Source organism: Arachis ipaensis, chromosome B7 (assembly GCF_059453495.1).
Source record: "Arachis ipaensis isolate K30076 ecotype BB chromosome B7, ASM5945349v1, whole genome shotgun sequence".
Lineage (NCBI taxonomy): Eukaryota > Viridiplantae > Streptophyta > Magnoliopsida > Fabales > Fabaceae > Arachis > Arachis ipaensis.
The window spans coordinates 28,223,524-28,229,523 of NC_142442.1; the positions used below are offsets into that span (position 1 = coordinate 28,223,524).

The following is a 6,000-nucleotide window of genomic DNA, read 5'->3' on the forward strand; positions in this document are numbered from 1 at the left end:
CTCTTGCATCATAAAAATTCAAAAATAAAAAAAATATCTTTCCCTTTTTCTCTCATCAAATTCGAAAATTGAGTTGACTTTTTCAAAAATTTTTAAAAAATCAAGTTGTTACCAGTGAGTCAAATCAAATTTTCAATTTGAAAATCTTATCTTTTTCAAAATCTTTTTCAAAAATCAAATCTTTTTCAAAAGACTTAGTTATTTTCGAAAATTCCAAAAATATTTTTCAAAAAATCTTTTTCTTATTTTTACATCAAATTTTCGAAAATAACATCACTAATTAATGTTTTGATTCAAAAATTTCAAGTTTGTTACTTGCTTGTTAAGAAAGATTCAAACTTTAAGTTCTAGAATCATATCTTGTGATTTCTTGTGAATCAAGTCATTAATTGTGATTTTAAAAATCAAATCTTTTTCAAAACTACTTTCTAAAATATCTTCTTATCTTATCTTTTTCAAAAATATCTTTTCAAAATATCTTCTCTAACTTCCTAACCTCTTATCTTTTCAAAATTTGTTTCAACTAACTAACTAACTTTTTGTTTCAAAACTACCTAACTAACTTTCTCTCTCTCTAATTTTCGAAAATATCTTCCATCTTTTTCAAAAATTTCTTTTTTATTAACTAATTATTTTTATTTTTGATTTTAAAAATTTTTTCGAAAAAAAATACTAACAATTTTCAAAAACCAATTTTCAAAAATCACTAACTCCTTTTCAAAAATAATTTTCGAAAATTCCCTCCTTCTCTCTCATCCTATTCTATTTATTCATTCATTAACTAACATCTCTTCCTCACATCATCACCAAATTCGAACCCCCTCTTCTATCTGTGTTCGAATTTCTTCCTCTTTTCTTCTACTAACAATAAGGATCCTCTTTACTGTGACATAGAGGATTCCTCTTCTTTTCTTTTTCTCTCCTCTTTCTTATGAGCAGGGACAGAGAAAAAGGCATTCTTGTTGAAGCTGATCCAGAACCTGAAAGGACTCTGAAGAGAAAATTAAGAGATGCTAAATTACAACAATCCAGAGACAACTTAATTGAAAATTTCGAACAAGTAAAGGAGATGGCAGCCGAACCCAACAACAATGCAAGGAGAATGCTTGGTGACTTTACTGCACCTAATTCCAATTTACATGGAAGAAGCATCTCCATTCCTGCCATTGGAGCAAACAATTTTGAGCTGAAACCTCAATTAGTTTCTCTGATGCAGCAGAACTGCAAGTTTCATGGACTTCCATCTGAAGATCCTTTTCAGTTCTTAACTGAATTCTTGCAGATATGTGATACTGTTAAGACTAATGGAGTAGATCCTGAAGTCTACAGGCTCATGCTTTTCCCTTTTGCTGTAAGAGACAGAGCTAGATTATGGTTGGATTCTCAACCCAAAGACAGCCTGAACTCTTGGGATAAGCTGGTCACGGCTTTCTTAGCCAAGTACTTCCCTCCTCAAAAGCTGAGCAAGCTTAGAGCTGATGTTCAAACCTTCAGACAGAAAGAAGGTGAATCCCTCTATGAAGCTTGGGAAAGATACAAACAGTTGACCAAAAAGTGTCCCTCTGACATGCTTTCAGAATGGACCATCCTGGATATATTCTATGATGGTTTATCTGAGCTATCAAAGATGTCACTGGACACTTCTGCAGGTGGATCCATTCACCTAAAGAAAACGCCTGCAGAAGCTCAAGAACTCATTGACATGGTTGCTAATAACCAGTTCATGTACACTTCTAAAAGGAATCCTGTGAATAATGGGACGCCTATGAAGAAGGGAGTTCTTGAAGTTGATACTCTGAATGCCATATTGGCTCAGAATAAAATATTGACTCAGCAAGTCAATATGATCTCTCAGAGTCTGCATGGAATGCAAGCTGCATCCAACAGTACTCAAGAGGCATCTTCTGAAGAAGAAGCTTATGATCCTGAGAACCCTGCAATAGCAGAGGTAAATTACTTAGGTGAACCTTATGGAAACACCTATAACTCAACATGGAGAAATCATCCAAATTTCTCATGGAAGGATCAAAAGCCCCAACAAGGCTTTAATAATGGTGGAAGAAACAGGTTTAACAATAATAAACCTTTTCCATCATCAACTCAGCAACAGACAGAGAACTCTGAACAAAATGCTTCTAATTTAGCAAATCTAGTCTCTGATCTATCTAAAGCCACTGTAAGTTTCATGAATGAAACAAGGTCTTCCATTAGAAATTTGGAAGCACAAGTGGGCCAGCTGAGTAAAAGGATCACTGAAATCCCTCCTAGTACTCTCCCAAGCAATACAGAAGAGAACCCAAAAGGAGAGTGCAAGGCCATTGACATAAGCGCCATGGCTGAACCTGTGAGGAGAGGAGAGGACGTGAATCCCAAGGAGGAAGACCTCCTGGGACGTCCAGTGGTCAATAAGGAGCTTCCCTCTGAGGAACCAAAGGAATCTGAGACTCATCTAGAGACCATAGAGATTCCATTGAACCTCCTTATGCCCTTCATGAGCTCTGATGAGTATTCCTCTTCTGAAGAGAATGAGGATGTTACTGAAGAGAAAACTGCCAAGTTTCTTGGTGCAATCATGAAGCTGAATGCCAAATTGTTTGGCATTGATACTTGGGAAGTTGAACCTCCCTTGTTCATCAATGAACTAAGTGATCTGGATCAACTGACATTGCCTCAGAAGAGACAGGATCCTGGAAAGTTCATAATCGCTTGTACCATAGGCACCATGATCTTTAAGGCTCTGTGTGACCTTGGTTCAGGGATAAACCTCATGCCCCTCTCTGTAATAGAGAAACTGGGAATCTATGGGGTGCAAGCTGCTAAAATCTCACTGGAGATGGCAGACAGCTCAAGAAAACAGGCTTATGGACAAGTAGAAGATGTATTAGTAAAGGTTGAGGGCCTTTACATACCTACTGATTTCATAGTCCTGGATACTGGAAAGGAAGAGGATGAATCCATCATCCTAGGAAGACCTTTCCTGGCCACTGCAAGAGCTGTAATTGATGTTGACAGAGGTGAAATAGTCCTTCAATGGAATGAGGACTCCCTTGTGTTTAAAACTCAAGGATCCCCCTCTGCAACCATGAAGAGGAAGCATGAAAAGCTTCTCTCAAAGCAGAGTCAACCAGAGCCCCCACAGTCAAACTCTAAGTTTGGTGTTGGGAGGCCACAACCAAACTCTAAGTTTGGTGTTGAACTCCCATATCCAAACTCTAAGTTTGGTGTTGGAGAGTCTCAACAAAGCTCTGCACATCTGTGAGGCTCCATGAGAGCCCACTGTCAAGCTATTGACATTAAAGAAGCGCTTGTTGGGAGGCAACCCAATGCTTATCTAATTCTTATTTTTATTGTTTTTCATATTTTCTTAGGTTCATGATCATGTGGAGTCACAAAATAAATATAAAAATTGAAAACGGAATCAAAAACAGCAGAAGAAAAATCACACCCTGGAGGAGCATCTGTCTGGCGTTCAGCGCCAGAACAGAGCATGGTTTTGGCGCTGAACGCCCAAAATGGGCAGCTTCTGGGCGCTGAACGCCAGAACAGGCATGGTTCTGGCGTTCAACGCCAGAAATGGCACACAAATGGGCGTTGAACGCCCAAAATGGCCACCAACCTGGCGCTGAACGCCCAGAGTTGGGTACAAAGGCATTTTTACATGCCTAATGGGTGCAGGGATGTAAATCCTTGAACACCTCAGGATCTGTGGACCCCACAGGATCCCCAACTACTTCCACTCACTTATTCTCACCACTCTCTTTCACACAACCCCATAAACACTCTTCTCCAAAAACCCTTCACCAATCACCTCAATCTCTCTTCCCCATCATCTCTCCACCACTCACATCCATCCACTCTTCCCCATAAACCTACCTCATAAACTCCACCTACCTTCAAAATTCAAAACCAATTTCCCACCCAAACCCACCCATATGGCCGAACTTTAACCCCCCTTCCTTCCCTATATAAAGACCTCCATTCTCCATCAAATTCACACAACACACCCCTCTACACCCCTCTTGGCCGAAACCACATCTCCCTCTCCCTCTCCATATTTCTTCTTCTTCTTCTTCTATTCTTTTGTTTATTGCTCGAGGGCGAGCAATATTCTAAGTTTGGTGTGGTAAAAGCATAGCTTTTTTGTTTTTCCATTACCATTGATGGCATCTAAGACCGGAGAATCCTCTAGAAGAGGGAAAGGGAAGACAAAAGCTTCCACATCCGAGTCATGGGAGATGGAAAGATTCATCTCCAAAGCCCATCAAGACCACTTCTATGATGTTGTGGCCAAGAAGAAGGTGATCCCTGAGGTCCCCTTCAAACTCAAAAGAAATGAGTATCCGGAGATCCGACATGAAATTCAAAGAAGAGGTTGGGAAGTTCTAACAAATCCCATCCAACAAGTCGGCATCCTAATGGTTCAAGAGTTCTATGCCAATGCATGGATCACCAAGAACCATGATCAAAGTAAGAACCCGGATCCAAAGAACTATGTTACAATGGTTCGGGGGAAATACTTAGATTTTAGTCCGGAAAATGTGAGGTTGGCGTTCAACTTGCCATACATGGAAGAGAACGCACGCCCCTACACAAGGAGAGTCAACTTTGATCAAAGGTTGGACCAAGTCCTTATGGACATATGTGTAGAAGGAGCTCAATGGAAGATTGACTCCAAAGGCAAGCCGGTTCAACTAAGAAGATTGGACCTCAAGCCTATAGCTAGAGGATGGTTGGAGTTTATTCAATGCTCAATCATTCCCACTAGCAACCGGTCTGAAGTTACTATAGACCGGGCCATCATGATCCATAGCATCATGATTGGAGAAGAGGTGGAAGTTCATGAGATTATACCTCAAGAACTCTACAAGGTGGCTGACAAGTCCTCCACCATGGCAAGGTTAGCCTTTCCTCACCTCATTTGCCACCTATGCAATTCGGCTGGGATTGACATAGAGGGAGATATCCTCATTAAAGAGGACAAGCCCATCACTAAGAAAAAGATGGAGCAAGCAAGAGAGCCCAGTCATGGAGCTCAAGAGGCGCAAGAAGCTCACTTCCATGAGATCCCTGAGATGCCTCAAATGCACTTTCCTCCACAAAACTATTGGGAGCAAATCAACACCTCCCTAGGAGAATTGAGTTCCAATATGGGACAACTAAGGGTGGAACATCAAGAGCACTCCATCATGCTTCATGAAATAAGAGAAGATCAAAAAGCAATGAGGGAGGAGCAACAAAGACAAGGAAGAGACATAGAAGAGCTCAAGGACATCATTGGTTCCTCAAGAAGGAAACGCCACCATCACTAAGGTGGATTCATTCCTTGTTCTTATTTCTTCTGTTTTTCGTTTTCTATGTTATGTGCCTATCTATGTTTGTGTCTTCATTACATGATCATTAGTAGTTAGTAACTTTGTCTTAAAGATATGAATGTCCTATGAATCCATCACCTCTCTTAAATGAAAAATGTTTTAATTCAAAAGAACAAGAAGTACATAAGTTTCGAATTTATCCTTGAACTTAGCTTAATTATATTGATGTGGTGACAATGCTTCTTGTTTTCTGAATGTATGCTTGAATAGTGCATATGTCTTTTGAAGTTGTTGTTTAAGAATGTTAAATATGTTGGCTCTTGAAAGAATGATGACTAGGAGACATGTTATTTGATAATCTGAAAAATCATAAAAATGATTCTTGAAGCAAGAAAAAGCAGCAAAGAACAAAGCTTGCAGAAAAAAAAAGGCGAAAAAAAAATAGAAAGAAAAAGAAAAAGCAAGCAGAAAAAGCCAATAACCCTTAAAACCAAAAGGCAAGGGCAAATAAAAAGGATCCCAAGGCTTTGAGCATCAGTGGATAGGAGGGCCTAAAGGAATAAAATCCTGGTCTAAGCGGCTAAACCAAGCTGTCCCTAACCATGTGCTTGTGGCGTGTAGGTGTCAAGTGAAAACTTGAGACTGAGCGGTTAAAGTCAAGGTCCAAAGCAAAAGAAGAGTGTGCTTA

General features: G+C 39.7%; 1 non-coding gene across 1 annotated transcript; it reads right to left on the reverse strand.

Moving 5' to 3' along the window:
* Positions 1-1,465: 1,465 nt before the first annotated feature.
* LOC148550673 (small nucleolar RNA R71) lies at positions 1,466-1,573 on the reverse strand. The gene has a single exon (XR_015893559.1). It is a non-coding gene; the product is annotated as a small nucleolar RNA R71 (small nucleolar RNA).
* Positions 1,574-6,000: the final 4,427 nt, after the last annotated feature.